Genomic DNA, 19780 nt, shown 5'->3' on the forward strand with positions numbered 1-19780 from the left:
AGAGACACGTAGAGAGAATGGGAAGGTGAGCGTGGGAGCGTTCACACCTTAAGGAGCAGATGCAAGAGGAGACAGGAAGATAGCAACAGGAAAGATTTAACACGTTAATATCAGATCTATGAGGAAGAGAGCAAGAGAGTAGAAATAACTCCTTTATATATAAAATAATTCTAACACTGTCAAAGACAACGAGTGTGTGTAAGGCCCAGGTACAACACCATGTATGTTGGTGCAGGTCAGATTGTGACACTTTCTGCACGACATAGTGACTCTCGGGGTTGGAGGTTTAAATCTTGTAATAAGGAAAGTCTTTTCTGATGTTTAAAACTTTCTACACTGTAAAACAATACTAAAGTCTCCTAAAATCTCCTCTGAACAGTTGATATTGAGATGTTTATCTGCTCCTTCTGCTCTGTAAAGCTTCATAACGGCTCTAATCTGAGGTGCTGGTTGTTAATTGGTGATTTCTGAGGCTGGTGACTCTAAATGAACTTCTCCTCTGCAGCAGAGCTTAGTTTTGGTCTTGTTTTCCTGGGAAGGTCTTCATGAGAGACAGTTTCATCATCATGGAGCTTGATTCAATTCAATTCAATTCAATTTTATTTGTATAGCGCTTTTAGCAATTTTCATTGCCGCAAAGCAGCTTTACACAGTCAAAAGAATTATTTAGGTTTGTATGAAATGTGAATTTGTATGAATCAAAATGGTCAGTTTGTCCCTGGTGAGCAAGCCGAGGGCGACAGTGGCAAGGAAAAACTCCCTGAGATGGTAATAGGAAGAAACCTTGAGAGGAACCAGACTCAACAGGGAACCCATCCTCATTTGGGTGAAACAGAAAGCAGTAAATGATCTGCATTATTACAGTGTGTAGGGTGGGAGGCAGTTCAGCTATAATAGCTGATGTTAATTGATGTTAATATGGAGTCCAGGTAGTTATTGAAGACCCAGGTAGACTTGTAAGAAGTTCCAGTCATGAACTATCGAACTGTCAAGTCCCCAGAGAAACAGTTGCCAACACCAGTCAAGGCCAGAACCATTTTCTAGATAGAGAGAATCATTCCCAGACACCAGACGCATCCCAGAGAGACACACGGGGCATCCATGTGACGAGATCTTCAGCCAGAAGCGGGGCACCAGGATGGGTCAGACAGGTCCGGAGGGCAGAGGGAGTCTGGATCACTGGCAGCTCAGGAACGACATGTGTAGCTCGACAGAGAGAGAGAGAGAAAGAGTGAAAGGGGGGACAGGAGGAGAGAGGAAAAAGAAAGAGGGGGGGGGAAGAGAAGAAGAGGAGAGATGGCAAGTTAGGTATGGTCACAGTCACACAATGTATAATGTGAATGTATATTAACTGTAGAGTGCAAGCAGAGACTCCGGCAGAACTAACTATGACAGCATAACTAAAAGGGAGAGCCAGAAGGAAACACAAACATGAGGGCTTCCTGACATGTAAAGCAAACAATCACCTCACCGTCAGCAAACCTGAGTGATCAATGAGAGTGAGGAAGACAGCATCCAAACATACCAGTTCACCATAATACTCTACGTCCATGAGTCCCCCAGATCTGCTCCTTTACCTATGGCAAATCTATTTATAAAAATGCTTGGCTAAATAAATAGGTTTTTAGCCTGGACTTAAACACTGAGACTGTGTCTGAGTCCCGAACACTATTTGGAAGACTATTCCATAACTTTGGGGCTTTGTAAGAAAAAGCTCTGCCCCCAGCTGTATTTTTCATAATACGCGGTACTGACAAGCAGCCTGCATCCTTTGATCGAAGTAGGCGTGGCGGATTGTAAGACACTAGCAGTTCGCTCAGGTACTGCGGGGCGAGACCATTTAATGCTTTATATGTCAAGAGTAGTATTTTAAAATCAATGCGAAATTTCACAGGGAGCCAATGGAGTGAAGATAAGATAGGGGTGATGTGCTCATATCTTCTGGTTCTGGTGAGGACTCTCGCTGCTGCATTCTGGACTAGCTGAAGCTTATTTATGCATCTAGCTGAACAACCAGACAGTAAGGCATTACAATAGTCCAACCTAGAGGTGATAAAAGCATGAACTAGTTTTTCTGCGTCGTTTAGCGACAATAAATTTCTTATTCTGGCAATATTTCTGAGGTGAAAGAATGCTATCCTGGTAATATTATCTACATGTGCTTCAAATGAAAGGCTGGAATCAATAATCACACCAAGGTCTTTCACTGTTGCATTTGATGGAACAGAAAGGCCATCTAAAGTTACGGTGTGATCTAAAATTTTACTCCTAGCTGTATGCGGTCCTATGACTAGAACTTCTGTCTTATCCGGATTTAGCAGAAGGAAGTTAATTAGCATCCAATTTCTTATGTCCTGCACACATTGCTCAATTTTAGTAAGCTGTTTTTTCTCATCAGGTTTTGCTGAGACATATAACTGTGTATCGTCAGCATAACAATGAAAACTAATACCATGCTTACGGATTATGTTGCCCAGAGGAAGCATGTAAAGGGAAAAAAGCAGTGGACCTAAAACTGAACCCTGCGGAACGCCAAACTCCACTAGAGAACATGCAGAATAATCACCATTTAAGTCTACATACTGATAACGATGGGTCAGATAGGATCTGAGCCAGGAGAGGGCTGTACCCTTAATTCCCACTACATTTTCTAATCTGTGAAGAAGAATAGCGTGATCAACAGTGTCAAAAGCTGCACTGAGGTCAAGTAATACAAGCATAGTTACACAACCCTGATCAGAGGCCAATAGAATGTCATTTACTACTTTAACGAGCGCTGTCTCTGTACTGTGATGAGGCCTAAAACCTGACTGATACAGTTCATGTATGCCATTTCTATGTATATATGAGCATAGCTGCTCCGCTACTATCTTTTCCAGGATCTTAGAGATAAAGGGGAGGTTTGATATTGGTCTGTAACTGGACAGCTGACAGGGGTCGAGGTCAGGTTTCTTAATTATTGGTTTGATAACTGCTAATTTAAAAGATTTTGGAACATATCCAATGCTGAGTGAAGAATTAATTATTCTCAACAGGGGTTCTATTATTGCTGGTACTATCTGTTTAAGAAAATGTGTCGGTACAGGATCTAATATACAGGTTGATGAATTTGAAGAAGAGATGAGTGAAATTAGTTCATTCTCTTCAAGGGGAGTAAAGTATTCTAGGTTCTGGTCTGACATGGCTAGATTAACATCTGCATCAATTACATTGTTCGGTTTCAAAACCTCAATTTTATGCCTAATATTTACAATTTTATTATTAAAAAAGTTCATGAAGTCCTCACTATTGCATGATGTTGTTGTGGAGATTTCTGCAGTGGTCTTATTTGTGGTTAATTTGGCTACAGCATTAAATAAGAATCTAGGATTATTTTTGTTATTTTCTATAAGAGTGGAGAGATATGTTGATCTAGCTACACTAAGAGCTTTTCTATAGTTCAGGATGCTCTCCTTCCATGCTATTCGAAATACTAGTAATTTAGTTTGACGCCATTTACGTTCTAATTTCCGAGCGGTCTGTTTTAAAGTGCGCGTGTGATCGTTATACCAGGGAGCAAGTTTTTTATCTCTAATAATTTTTCTTTTGACTGGAGCTACATTATCTAGGGTATAGCGAAATGTCGACTCTAAATATTCAGTCGCCTGATCGAGTTCTGTGGGGTCAGACGGTGATCTAATCGAAGTTGGGAACTCTGGGAGATTACTGATAAAACTCTGTTTGGTAGTTGATGTGAATGTACGTTTCATACGGTAGCGCGGCGCTGTGTGTACATTATTACTGTGACACACTTGAATTGAGACAAGATAGTGATCTGAGATAACTTCAGATAGTGGTATTGTGAATAAATTTCTTATACTTAATCCAAATAATATTATTAAATCTAAAGTGTGACCTGCTTTATGAGTGGGTCCTACTACACACTGATTTACTCCTACCAAGTCCAGTATAGACATAAATGCAGTTCTCAGAGGGTCTTCTGGGTTTTCAAAATGAATATTAAAATCTCCAGCAATTAACACTTTGTCTACAGAAACGACTAGGTTTGAGAGGAAATCTGCAAATTCACTAAGAAATTCCGAGTACGGCCCTGGAGGTCTGTAAATGACAATTAGCTTGATGGGTTTTACAAACACACTCGACACGATACTGCTCTTGTAAGAACTGCTCCAGAACAGCTGACCGGCATGTCTTAAAATAACAACTGACTTTTACTGTTGTTGTTGTTGTTACTTACTTACCTTAATTACCTTGGAAGTGCGTGTCCAATGGCGACACAGGAGGCGGGAGTAAGACACACATTACCGACCGATCCTCCAATCAGCACCACTCTCGCGGATTGACTGAGAGAGACAGAGACACACACCCAAGAGGGCAAGCAGCACGAAGAATGCTATTCAAAATTCATTATAAGACGTCAGGCACATAACAATGCCATAAAGTATGTGTTATTTCATAGTTTTGAAAAAAAAAAAACGTCATTGTCTTAGAATAAATCCAAACTTGTTTTAGGACCCTTGACTGAAACTGTATATGCATCTTTATATGCTAAAATACATTAACCAGTGTAATAACTGTTCATCTAAGAGTGCATATAAATATATGGATTTGTTAGCTTTTTTCATAGAAGCTTCCTATGGCTGTATGATAGTAAAAGATTGGCTCACATTAGTTAGCCAATTTTTCATTAACCTGAGACTTTGTTAAACCTTGGTACGTGCTCAGTGGCGACGCTGTTCTACCTTACGTTGTACCAACAAGGTGCAGTAAAGGGGGTACATAAGGATGATTTCTAGAGCCACTGAGTGACAGGGGCCTTTAAGGTGCGATGACAAGTAAAAGGTTTGGGGGTCCAGTATATTTTGTTTTAATTCTAAATCCATAATTTGAGTACCTGATGAGCAAATATGGATGAATGTAGTTGAAAACTACCTTCATCCGTATTTATCCTGTCCTAAACAAAAGAATTAAGGCACGAAAAAAAACTGTTACAGATTTATCCCTTTTTTATTTAATCTCCCTCAGATATTTTGGATTCAGAGCCAGCAACAGCACATCAGACATCTTAAACTATGGTGTGATATGGGACAACTTCTTGCTCCGTTGAGAGAAAGAGCGTATATCACAGCCCTCAACATCAAAAGAGGATTTGATAAAGTGTGACACCATGGACTTTGTGCCAAACTTTACTTCAAAGCAGTCGTCAGGACACTCGCTCACCTCTCGGGCAGATCAATCAGCCTGGAGCTCAGGATCTCATTTTACCTTCTGAGTGCTTCCAGGTTCAAACCTCGGTCCATTTTTGTTTTGTTTTCATCTACAATCTGGCTCATAGTCGCGAAAATAAGCTGCACTACAATGCTGAGAAGTCAAGTGATGTTGCTGTCTGTAAAAGTGCTTCATTAGGTGGTGTACATGGTAAGATGGATCAATAGAGATGCAGTGGCATACATAGTTATTAACCTCACTCTTTAGAACTTTTTCCAAAATTCTCTCCATTCGTTTTTTAACTTTCTTTGGACAGTGTGAAATTGCTGTCCACTCGTCGTTTCAGGGTAACCGCCTTTTTAAAACACCTGTCTACCTGACCTCCCTGGCATCATAATAACCATGTTTGTTTTCAAAACTATTTACCCCAACCAAAAAAAATATATATAAACTGAAAAATGAGATGAATGAATTTTCCTGTTTTCTCTCATTTTAACAACCTCTTTTCATCTGGCCCACACAGCTGTCCATGATTGTGATTTGTCCAAATGGTAGCAACACCTGTCTGGCTTCTGCTTCTAGGGATTTCTCACAATTTTCAAAATGATTTAATTTTTCTACTCAAGTTGAAATGCAATATATATATGGACAAAATGAGAGACTAATGAAAAAAGTGCTGTAGTACTCTGTTGTGGTAATAAAAGCAACTTAATTATTCTACAACAGTTAAGGTTAACCTTGAGTTTTTGTCACATGATGGAATATAGTGGAACATTACTGGTAGGAGCGCAGGGTCAGCCAGGATACATCGCCCTTAAGACAGACACGGTTAAGTGCCTTGCTCAAGGGCTCACGGTGGAAGCTTGACAGTGCTAGGACTTGAACTTCCGACCTTCCATTCAGTAACCCAGAGCCTTAACAGTTTGATCCACCGATGGATGGATGGATGGATGGATGGATGGATAGATAGATAGATAGATAGATAGATAGATAGATAGATAGATAGATAGATAGATAGATAGATAGATACTTACTTTATTGATCTTAAGGAAATTTCCAACATCGAGTAGCAAGTATATAGATATAGACAATAAAACATGTAGTAGTGACCCCCAGAGACCCCCAGTAGGACTGGTATAGACATTGGCTTGATGGATAACAGTTCAAAAATGAAATGTGACCACTTTCTATAAAAGACACATGAGAGACACAGCAGTCTGCTTACTGTAGGTCTGATATACCATTATTATTATTATTATTATTATTATTATAATGACACTAAAATTGGTAGAGGAGAAAGCTAGTAAAATTTAAGTTTTTGTATTGTTTAAAATGTTTCTTAAGTTCTTCAACAAACTTTGTAATTAAAAATGTTTTGTGCTTAACAAAACTCAACACTTTTCTTCTTCCAAACTGCTGCCAGTGACTCACTACAAAATGACATACTGTAGAATCAATTTACTATATTTTTAACCAAACAAATATTATGCATACTGGAATAGGGAATTTGCATGTTCTCCCCGTGCTTGGTGGGTTTCCTCCGGGTACTCGGGTTTCCTCCCACAGTTTACTCTCAAAAACATGCGAGTTATGCTAATTGGTGTTCCCAAATTATGAAGGTAAAACAGTAGCAAAACCCGAGAGCTTGCAAATTCGAATGTGAGAACTTGTAAAATGAATATTTGTATTTGTAAGTTGAAATTTGTACTCACAGCTCTGATGTGAAAAGCTGCATCTATCGATTTGCACACCTGTGTTTTGAATTCAAAGTTGCAGATTAACAGGCACAATTGTGTACTACACATTTATCTTTGCGCTTTACTTCAGTTTCGCTGTACAACCACAAGTCGCCGCTCACAACCTCTCAGATCTGGCAGTACAACCTCAAATCCCGGCGCTCTGACTTTTGCTACTCATTTTGCGATATTCCTGTAGCAAAACTGACTTGTGCACTTGTAAACGCGGGGGCGGGGCTGGGGTGGAAATGAAGTCATTTTATTGGTCAATGCCTCACTAATGAACAACGCCAGCCACAATGCAAACATTTGTATGCATATGTATCAGCTATTTTGTTTTTAAACACTTGGAATTTTTTTTTAATAACTATCATTAGTTTTACTGGATTTTATATACCAGTAAAAGCGCAGCAATGCCGTTTAATTGGTTGGCATAGACGACCACCGAAACGGCGCGAGCTGCTCTGTGTAGTCTGTGACGTCATCGCGCACAAAACGTCCCACTTCATTGGCTGGCTCCAACCAATTAAATGTTCATTGGTGAGGCATCGACCAATAAAATGACTTCATTTCCACCCCAGCCCCGCCCCCGCGTTTACAAGTGCACAAGTCAGTTTTGCTACAGGAATATCGCAAAATGAGTAGCAAAAGTCAGAGCGCCGGGATTTGAGGTTGTACTGCCAGATCTGAGCGGTTGTAAGCCCCGACTTGTGGTTGTACACCGAAACTGAAGTAAAGCGCAAAGATAAATGTGTAGTACACAATTGTGCCTGTTAATCTGCAACTTCGAATTCAAAACACAGGTGTGCAAATCGATAGATGCAGCTTTTCACATCAGAGCTGTGAGTACAAATTTTAACTTACAAATACAAATATTCATTTTACAAGTTCTCACATTCGAATTTGCAAGCTCTCGGGTTTTGCTACTGTTTTACCTTCATACCAAATCGCCTGTAGTGTGTTAGTGTTAACCGGAAGTCCTGCCACGGTCATGCATAGGGAAATAAAAATATTGGTCACCATTGGCCTCCACGGTCCCTCGTTGGACTACAGAGGTTCCTAGGTAGATGTGTGTGTGTGTGTGCCCTGTGTTGGATTGGCACCCTGTCCAGGGTGTACCCTGCCTCATGTCCTAAGCCTCCTGAAATAGGTTCCAGGCCCCTTGGGACCCTGTACACACCATGCATGCAATCTCACCTTAATTATAGCGGGACTAGACAATCAGGGGCGTCTGTGAGCTCATGCAAAAGAAGGGTGTATAGCGTTTTTTTCCCCGTGTGAGAGCAGCAGTTCAAAAAGACGTGTTGCCACATTTCTCAGGAAGGAAGAATGTTTAAGATCTGGTTGGTATATGGTAGAATGCATTGACAGAGAGATGGGTGGGAACTGGGTACGACTATATAAAGGAGAAAATCAGGGAACAACCCCAACAGTACATTATATAACAAATGCATCTTGAACAAAGTTCACAAAGTGGCATTTAAAGGACAACATGTTCTTAAATAATTGCATTTGTATAAGATGAATACTTCAGAAGATGGATTATAGGAAAATAATCAACTTCTTGGTGCTAGGAGTAACTCTAGCTTACTGTAATAGCACCACACAGAGTGGTTTATTCCTTACAGAAGAATAGAATTTATGATTTCAGTCCAGCCGCGCAGTCAGAGAGTCATGGCCTGTGCTGTTTATATATATGATGAGACATATACTGTACAGTGTGTTTATATTCCACAGCAGGCTGCATGCAGGTTTCTTACTGTCCTGTGTCCTGTTCTGATGTGGAACATAAAGGAGATTTGGCCAAGCTGCAGTATGCTGAAACAAAGCGCAGCCTCTATTACACCCTGTGGGCTTGTGATAACCGATTCCCATTCACTCCAGCATGAAAGTGCACACACACACACACACACACACACACACACACACACACACACACACACGCACAGCCGAGACCGGAAATATCCTCCATGCTCAAACGCAGCCTTTTCACGGCTAACGCGTGGCGATAAAAACGGGTTTGGCTCGGACGTTCAAGAACAGTTTCCTCTGTGAGCAGCGCGTATGGTCCACTGAGTGTGCTGGAATAATCAGTTGGTGCCAAAAGCAGTTAAATAAGTGATCCTTTAAATGTCAGTTTGCAAAACAATCACGCCGGAGTGTGAGGCGTTAAAGCCAGGGATATGACATCACTTCTGTGAGTCTTGTGTAAATATACAACATGTCATTCCAGAAGAGAAGAAACAAACTGGCATATCTGCTTCCTCACATGGACTCCTGGAGAAAACGTTCAAGTAGCTCACACTTACATTCTGATGCACGTCTGCAAGGGAGCATTTAACGAGTAGCATTTCAAGGATGCAAACATTTTACGTTACATGACAGCATTTGGTAGACGGCCTTATCCAGAGCGACTTACATTTTTATCTCATTACACATCTGAGCAGTTGAGGGATAAGGGTCTTGATCAAGGGCCCAACAGTGGCAACATGGTGGTTTTGGGGTTTGAACCTGGGACCTTCTGAACCGTAGTCCAATGCCTTAACCACTGACCCCAGAACGCATGATCAGAATTGTATTTCAGCAGAAATGTATGCTAACTACTTCCACAAGTATAAAACGACAATTTTAATTAGATCAATTATATATATTTAATTAGATTAATTATGATTTGAAAGTTCATATTTATGAATTTCTAATCTATATCATTTTGAATTACAATTTATTTTTCAAAAACCTTTTTCAGAATTATGATTTTGAAAATTCTTCATAATTATGACTTTCTAATTTATTTGGAACTAAGAATTTTTTTTTTAAGTTTAGGCGTTTGTTTTTGCATTATTCATTTTAAGCTATGTAAAGTAAAATTTTACAACATTTATGAATTTCATAGTTACGAGTTTCTAAGTTACTTCTAACTTCTGAGATTTTAAGTTTTTAAGTTTTCAAATAAAAATGTTGAACATTATAAGGAAGTTATTTGTAATTATGAATTTCAAGACACAAAGCTTAATAGCAAACTAGCTAAAATTAAATAGGTGATGATGTCATAAGCTTAAGTCTAATCACCTGTTCAAAGTTACCTCATGTGACAGTGTTCTCCTTCACACACATGAAAATTAGGTGAATAGCATTTCCAAATTGCCTGTAGTGTGTGTCTGTGTGTGTGTGTGTGTGTGTGATGGATTGGCACCCTGTCCAGGCTGCATCCCTCCTCGTCCCCCGAGCCCCCCTTTGATAAACTCCAGACACCCGTGACCCTGTACAGGATAAGAGCTATAGAGATTGGTCGAAGGTCAAAAGGTCAAAAATGTTTGTGTTTACCTACAGCTTTAGTTTAATTGATTAATTTATCTAATTTATTTAAACTCATTTATCCAGTGAACTAAAATCCGTCCCTTAACACCAGAGCCATAAAGTCTTCCTCGAAACCTTAAACTTTTCCCCCGTGGCTGTAATGACTGTGTACTGGCTTGATCAAAGAAAGAAATTTAGATCTAGACATCATATCACAGTTGGTTTTTATGAAACTTCAGAGCCCGTGTTGTAATTTATAACCCAAAATCGAACACGGGTTTCTTAATTCCACTCCTTGACAGCTCCTTCTTTGTCCGCTTGACATTTCCTGGGCAATATTTGCGGTCTGTGGGGACGATCTGCGACGAAGCAATACCATGGCTACATCTGATATTACCTCCACGACGCTGCTCATATTCCGGCAAAATATTTTCGGCATCAGTTTTTGACAGCGAAGCCACCCAAATAGGAGGAACGACTAAAAATCCCTGACAGCCGTGGCAGCTCGAGGGTTATCACAGCGCTGAAGATATTATTTATGACGTCCAGAGAATGGCCCGGGGGGAGAAGGTAAAGAAACACCTGATGACAGCGGGGGAATAAGGCCGGCGTGACCAGCTGACCCCTGCGTGACCCAATCAGACTGCTGAGGGACTGAGGCTGATGAGAAAGAGACTCGGAGACAGATGTTTCATCAGCGCAAGCTCGACGCAGCACAACGCGCTTTAATACACCGTGTCAGAACAGCAGGTCTTTCTCTTACACGTCTCAGTCATATAGGTATATGATCACACACACACACACACACACACACACACACTATAGCAGCTCACACAATGTGATAATATACACACTGGTTTCTGATCGGCTAGTAGGTGTTGATTAATGTTCTATAACAGCAGCTCTGACAGTAGTGTACTGTACAACAGACTTTCCTCATAAACTATTGCTAACAAAAGTCAGTTTTTCATTGTTTTTTCATTCATAGCATTTTTTTTTTCTTGTTTTTGTCCCAGGACACTAAATGTGATATTTTTCTTTTTTGAAAATAATATACAGTACATGTAACTAATTGTTCTTCATTCAAAATGTATGTTCTGGGTGTACCCCGCCTTGTGCCTCCTGGGATAGGCTCCAGGCCCCCCGCGACCCTGATTACAGGATGAAGCGGTATAAACGGTGAGATGAGTGAGTAAAACTTCTCTAAGTTTAGGTTTTATAATTTTTTTATTATTATTAATAGTAATTTTAAGTTCCAATAAGTAAAATTTGCGGAATTACAAATTGTATAAAATTGCTTCACAATTACAAGTTTCTACGAGTTACAAGTTACTTTTAATTATTAAGTCTAATTCTAAATATAGCTAATTAACACTCACTGGCAAATTAGCTAAAATTAAGTAGGTCATGATGTCATAAGCTCAAGTCTAATCACCTGATCAAAGTTACCTCACGCTCCTCCCCTTGTTACTTAAGAAACCCCAGGTAATAAAGATGTGACAGGGGTCTCTTTTACACACACACACACACACACACACACACACGCCAGGCTGACAGCTGTATGAGTGTTTGAATGTATAATGTAGTAACTGCTTAAGCCTTTCATGGCATTCTCTCTCTCTCTCTCTCTCTCACACACACACACACACACACACACACAAACACACACAAACGCACGTCTAATCGTTTTAACTGCTGTGTCAAGTGTGTGTCCTCGCCTAATCCACCGCATAAGGATCAGAAGTTGAAATGCAGGCTCACCCTGAAACACACACAGACACACGCACACACGCACACACACACACTCACACACTGCTGCTTTCTTTACACTACATAACAGGCATACAGTACGTAGCGACTCCCCAGCTTTTTACCCACAATCCTGTTAGTCTCATGAAGATCCCCTGTAATGATCTGGAGTCTCGGCTCGACCCAAAGCCCAGCTGTGTGGTGCAGTGTCCTGATGTTCTGTCTTTATGTGATTATATGTCACCCAGTCTGTGAAAACCCAGCTAAAGTCATTTGTGTGAGCTACTGTTTCTATATAAAACCTTTTCCACAAAGTATTTTATAAAGAAAACCATGAATCACTAAAAAGACACTTTAGCCGTGTTTAGTTTCACAGACTGGCTCACATACGCTCATGTGTGAATCCACAGAGTTTGACACTGGGACCAATTTAATTTCTTTAAAGCTTTTTGTGTGTGTGGGTGAACATGATAAAGTACATGGCACTCCATCCGAACTTTAAAGTGTTTAATATAGTTCAAGCCATCTGCAATAGCCTGGTCTCATCATCATTAGCTAGTTAACAAGCTGATATTTAGTGTATCCTGTACAACTGGGGTGGAGATGTTCGGTTATTTATCTCCGCTATCTTCTTATGTACCATACAAAACTACACGATTCAATACAGAACTGCTATTTATATATCTCTGAAGTATTTTACTATTGTTTATCTAAACTGTGCTTGTGTGTGTGTGTGTGTATCTGATTATCTCAACACTTACTTGTTAAATTTTCATCAGTAAAGGTATTCAATTATTTATAATAATTTTTTTCATTCGAAGATTAAAGTGCTAAAGCTAGTTTAATTTGTTTTGATGACATTCTTTTAAACATGTACCATACTGCACAATACATAATATAACAAAACCCGAACCACAACTCCCTCATAGCTGTACTGAAGTATATGTTTCTCCAGAAGAGAGAGATTGTGATTTATTAGTAATATGGATAAATGGAATGATACAGAGATTGAACTGCTACGGTGCTGAACCTGGTGGACGGAAAATCACAGACTGGAGGAATGACGAACACAACATGGAGGAAGGTGAACAGACGAGACGAGACGAGATGGTAGGAGACGAGGCGTGGGAAGATGGTAGGGATTGGTAGCTCATGGAGTCCTTGTCCGTACTGGAGACCAGACACAGAGTGAAGGGTAGTGCGGTGTATTTGTGTTGTGTTGGTGATGAGGTTCAGGTGTGTGTGATTAGAATTCGGGTGATTGGGGGCGTTGACTGAGGGCGGAGCCTGGCGTTTCTCTGACAGTCTCATGTACAGTATCTGTAATTTAAGTATTTTCCGTATGTTTTTTTTTTATATCCAAGGTCCTGTACTCCCAGGCATTTACGTTTCTGGAACTCTATGTTTCAAGTTGTTCTATGTTCTAAGTTTTGTATTTCCCCTTGTGCAAGTTGTATAACCAACGATGATGATGAGCACATGGCAACAGTAGATACACGTGTTTTGTTAAACTGCGTAGAGCAGATCAAACTCCCAGAGCAGTGATTAATCAGCCTTGCTGTAATAAATCTGTGTAAGTGAACACCTGTAAATTCACTTCAGCTTAATGCTCAGTTAATAAACCTTAATAAATAACACTGGATTTCCTATTTAATCTTTATGAAGTAAGAACGAGACAGTGTGTTTTTTCGCGTGTGTTAAAATCAGCCAGACTCAGCCAGAAACAGCCCATGCCGGTAAAATTAGTCTCTCATTTCCATATGAAGTGGCTCGATTAATAACGGCCGCCATTTCGCTCTGTGTGAAATGAGCGATGAAGAATGAGTGTAATTGTCGACGGACATCTCGGCAGTAAAGCATCTGTTCACGCTCCTTAGGGTACATAACCGGCCCTATCGTAATCCAAAACAAGGGCAGTCAACTCTGAGAGAGAAAGAGAGAGAGAGAGAGAGAGGGTGGGGAGAGAAAAGTGACAGATGTTGGTCATGTGACTACTAACTTTTAATTTCACTTGTTAAAAGGCAGATCATGACAGCAGTTACGGTTTACCAGTTAAATATGTGTTGTTGTGCATATCTTTATGGCTTTATCATAAATGGTGCCCCAAAGTGGGCTTAGGATGCCATTACATTTTAATACTTATGGAGCGTTTAAAGTTAAAATTTTATACAATATTATTTTACCTTGAAGTTGTATTCCTATTGTCTAAACTATGTGTATTGATAACATTAATCGTAGGGTCGTTATTATACAGCAAGTGTGTATGGCGGAGAGATTTCTGAATATTTCTGAACTATTATGAACCAATATGTACCAGTAAAGAAATAAGGATAAAAAAGGTAAACAGCAAGACACTGTGTAGAGTAAAAAAAATCTAACATACAGCGACAAATAGTTCAGAATATCAGATTACGAGGCTTTGGCACAGTTTGATATAGTGGGAAATCTGTGGTGATATTTTGCTTCTAAAGGAGCAGGTGAAGGGAATCAGTTGAGCTCCTTGTGATAAAATTTCTGGTGAATGGAGGTATAAAAGCGATTGACATTTACAGAAGACTTCAAGCACAGTACGGTGATGAGACGCTTAGCCGCAGTAAAACAATTGAATGGTACAAAGGGTTTAAAGGAGGCAGTACGTCTGTAAATGACGATCCTGGCCGAGGTAGCTCGGAGCCTACTGTTTAAAGTAACTGCTTGTAGCACTGTTATGTTTGAGTTTGGGCTATTTTTGCATTGGCCACGCCCGAATTCATTCATTTTAATTGATTGACCCAATCAAAACAATTGAACCTTTTTCTCTTTACAGTTAGTGCAGAAGTGAATAAACTCAATACTTAAGTAACAGTAAAATGTAGGTAGGTAAAATGTAAAATGTGGCAGGTAGCATTGTGAGCCTCTTTCATCACTTTGGTAGCTTAGCTACAAGCAGTTACTCATTGCTACCTTGTATAAACATAAGCATACTGCAAGCATAAAGAACGCATAAGGTTAAAGGACGCGGCAAAATATTATCATTTCTCAGAGTTCACAACTCTTTTGCTTAGTATGTTAGCTAATTAGCTAGATCACTTCTAATCTTACCATAACAAGTGCAGCCATTTGTGACCAGAAGGACCCACAGCCCGGAGACCAAGTGGGCGAAATCTGTTCCCAGGTTACCATCAATCACTTTAGTGTGCTAACCAATCAGTGCTTACATAGTGACCTGCCTGTAAACTAGGATTTGTTCCTATCCTTCAAGCTCAGTCGTGATATAATTAGATTCGAAAATCAATGCACTTTTGTGTAATGGTCATCTAAAAAGTAATGAGTCTATATTCAAAACATAGGGAGTAAAAGTACAGGTCCAGTACAGTAGAGTACAATGTAGTAAAAGTATTCACATATGGAGCCATTCATTACCCCAACTGAAAGGGTTCAAGTATCTTATGGTCATATTCATGAATGAAAGGACATTGAAGTGAGAGGTTGGCTAGAGAATCTGCACAGCAGGGGTCGGTATGCATTGGGTTTATCGCACCTTTGTGATAAAAAGAGAGTTAAGCCAAAAGTTAAAGCTCTTGATCTACCAGTGAATCTTCGTTCGTACCATCACCTATGATGAAGAAGCTCTGTCATCTGAGAAAAAGTTGGAGTGGAACTACTGCTCCTTTGCATGAAACATATCTGGAAGAGAAGTATGCCCCCAGGATGCCTTCCTAGGAGGACTAGGTGGACAGATTATATCTCCACACTGGCTTGGAAATTCTTCAGGAGCCCCTGAGTCAGAGTTGGTTGAGTTGAATGGATTCCCTGTTGAATCTGCTACCCCTGCAACCTGACTTCGGATAGCAGTTGATGATGGACAAATGAATGGTAAAATAGGGCCTTAAAATTTAATTGCTTATCAACATAAGGCATCGGGACTTTAAGTGCAAATGAGAGAGAAGGGCCCTAGGAAGAGGCCTCTCTAAACACAGGGCTTGAAAAATCCATGTCCCGAGAGACATAAGACTTTGTACCTTGTGCAATGAAATGAGGGCTTCAGTAACCTAGAGAGATAGGAATGTACTATAGCTTAGGAAGCTACATAACTACAGTTATAAGATTGTGGGCACGTTACTGTAGTACTCTGGGTACATTTTTTTTAATATACACCAGTAAACTGGTGACAGGATCAAGGCCACCCAAGCCCACAGAGACCAAAGGGCAGCCCGTTTGTTCTGATCCTACAGAAAGGCCAATGCAGCACAAATCATTGAAAAACGTAAAAACTGCCCGCAATAAAAAGGTGCAGTACACTCACTGCACCACAGATCCCAGACACCACAGCACACCCACAGTGAGCCACACCTCAAAGGGCCAGAGCAGCTGAGATGGCACAGGGGGAAACCCAAATCCTAGGTGGTTTTAATGTTAATGGATTTAATGCTATGGCTGATCGGTGTATCTTCCTGGGAATATAGGGCCTTAAGAAAATTGTCCACTGGGTTTTGGATATACAAGCATTTAGACTATTCAGCTCTGATCATAATGTAAGACACTGAGAATATAGGAAATGTGGTTTGTAAAGCTCTGAGTACATAGGAACCTGGGAAAATATGGATCTGAATATCCATTTTATCCAAGTAATTGGGGCATAGGGTTCTGAGAAAAAAAATCAACACTGGGATTTAAAAATCTTTATATATATATATATATATATATATATATATATATATATATATATATATATACAGTAGCACCTTGTAAATATAGGGCGTTGGAATCATAGGGCCCTTATCCAATATGATTGTAGAGTCCTGATAATATGGTTACTTGGCAAAAGAACGGCCTGGGCCCTGGACTCCCAGCAATAAAGACACCTACAGTCGAAATACGGCCTAAGTAGAAAGGTCTCTTTAAAGTTCTGGAGTCTTAAAATGAAAACACAGGGTCTAAGGTTTACATACGCTTCTATTATATTTTTCTCTTATCATACTTGTTAATATATATATATATATATATATATATACTCAGGGTTAAAATGCACTATTGCTGTTAGCATGCTACAGTTGCTAATCTCTTGTCTGGTTTTGACTGTAAGACAGCAGCTCATGAGACGCAGCAGTCGAGCATTCAGACTGATATGACGAAGGTGTGAACTTCACTCCATACCAGCTCTGAGCGACAGGCTGTGCCTTTTTCTTCCAGTCTGCTGATCGCTGAGCTCTGACACGCTCCTGTCTGCTGGTTGCTCTTTAATCTTCAGCTTTGACAGGGTGCTGTCGACACCATATTTTACAAGCGTCTAAATCTGCGGTTTGGCCCAGAGGGAGAGCTACAGAATAAGCTTAAAGCAAGCTGTAATCCGCCATGCGACTAATCAGGGGATGCTAATGGGAGATTAGCTATGTTAGCATCTTAGAGCGGATGCAGCATCCTCTTTGATTTTTTTTTTTCAGTTGTTCTTCCTCGGATTACGTCTTAGCTGGGTGTTTGCTAAGATTAAATTTTCAGACCGCGCTAATTGAACACTTTTAGTCATATGTTGGCTCTGTATGCAAATTTTACAATAGCTTTTAAAAAAATAAATGAAAAAAAAAAAACATAGCAATAAAACTTCTAATCTAGGCTTTACTTATACTTAAATTTGTGATTGTAGATTTTCACATAACCAGCTACCAATTCTGGGCCTCAGTTTATAGAACTAGCATATACGGCAAGTTTTCCTGACTTAGTGACTCTTAATTTTTAAAAAACTGTTAATTCTAGTGCTTGAAATATGTTCTGACTAACACAGGATCACAATGACAGAGCTAGCATAGACAGTTAGTTGGGCTGCCTAGCTCGGCCTCTTTGTTAGGAAGCAAACAGTAGTTTTATTGTGTTTATCATCAGAATGTTAAGCTGTTATAGGATAATAATCATCAGCAGAGTGGTTTGATGAATGTTTCCTCTTCCTATAAGTATGTAGAAATGAATTTAAAAAATATAGCGATAAAGAAATCAGTGCTATTTCATGCTAACAGCTTGATGCGTACGTGCCATTTTAAAATCTTACACTGAATACATTGAGCATAATGATACAGTTTAATTATGTTTTATAGATCTATAAAAGATATTTTGGACAAACTTGAGATATTCTTAGTTTTAGTTTGAACGTCCACAGACACTATAAACTGTAGGAATAAGAGATGAGTGGTGGACGGATGCTCAGTCCTCAGCGTATTGGATTTTCTCTCCTTGTCTATCGTGTCCTTAGTGTGAAAGAAAGATTACTGATGGAGGAGATAAAGAGCGCGAGAATGAGCGAGGGTGAGGCAGAGAGAGAGAGAGAAAGAGAGAGAGAGAGATTGTAGGTTGAGGTGATTTGTTGATGTATAAAACAGTTCATCTTTGTCATATTTACAGTCGTGGTGTGTTTAACATATAGTGTTAACACTCGAAGGGGAGAGGTGGCATTTCTCACTGCAGAACACATCGACCTCGCTAAGGACACACACACACACACACACACACACACACAAGATTTTAGATTGTACATTCACCAGTGGCCATTTAACAGCTGTTAGTCACTGATAGCAAAGAAAACAAAAATGTTACGTTCTACCTACCTTCATTTTTCTCACGCTTTTCCCCCCTGAAGTGCTTGTGTCAAAAAAAAAAATGATTTAAATGTTTTTATTATAGTAAGATTTTTTTAAGTAAAATCTAGCAACCTCAGAGCTGTGAACCACACACAGGTGGGTTTAATAATATGAATGTGGAACCCAGGACCCAGACCTTTCACTATAAATATAGTGTTGTAGCGTGTTTGGACTCTAAAAACAATCCGACAAATAGGTATTTATAGAAATTTCAATTAATAATAAAATTACAAATAGAAACACAGATATATTCATATTTACAGGTAATAATAAACTAGATAAAGTATGATATCTATTCATAATCATTTATATAATAATCATTCTCTTCTATAATGAATCAAACTAATAAAACCAAATGCCTCGCTTTTTTCTACTTCATGTCTAGTAGATTGTGTGTATTATTATTAGTGCATTGCAAAGAGAATGTTTATCGTGGTCAACATGATGCACATAAACAAACGAACATAAATTAATCATGAGCTGGTCCAGATGCTGACCGAGCCAAGGAATTGATCAGACAGACCTGCATCAGAGAAGGAGAAAAATACTGAGCTGATGATGAAGGAATAGAAAAAAAAAACCCTGTACCAGATTCTCTTTTGAAGCAGATGTTTCGTTGTTGCGGATCTTCTCTGATAGTGGACCCTGTCTTGTGGTGGATCCTCCATTGTAGCAGATCTTCTGTTGTAGCACGTCTTTTTTGTGATAGATTATCTCTTGTAACAGATAATCTGCTGTAGCGGATCCTCTTTTTTTTTAGCAGATCTCTGTTGTAACAGATTTTTTGTTGCAGCAGATCCTTGGTTGTAACAGCTTCTCTCTTTTAGTGCATCCTTGGTTATAGTGGATCCTCTGTTGTAATGGATCCTCTGTTGTAACAGCTCCTCTCTTTTAGTGCATCCTTGGTTATAGTGCATCCTCTGTTGTAATGGATCCTCTGTTGTAATGGATCCTCTGTTGTAACAGCTCCTCTCTTTTAGTGCATCCTTGGTTATACTGTAGTGGATCCTCTGTTGTAGTAGATCCCCTGTTGTAATGGATCCTCTGTTGTAACAGCTCCTCTCTTTTAGTGCATCCTTGGTTATAGTGCATCCTCTGTTGTAATGGATCCTCTGTTGTAATGGATCCTCTGTTGTAACAGCTCCTCTCTTTTAGTGCATCCTTGGTTATACTGTAGTGGAT

This window comes from Clarias gariepinus, chromosome 5 (assembly GCF_024256425.1).
Source record: "Clarias gariepinus isolate MV-2021 ecotype Netherlands chromosome 5, CGAR_prim_01v2, whole genome shotgun sequence".
Lineage (NCBI taxonomy): Eukaryota > Metazoa > Chordata > Actinopteri > Siluriformes > Clariidae > Clarias > Clarias gariepinus.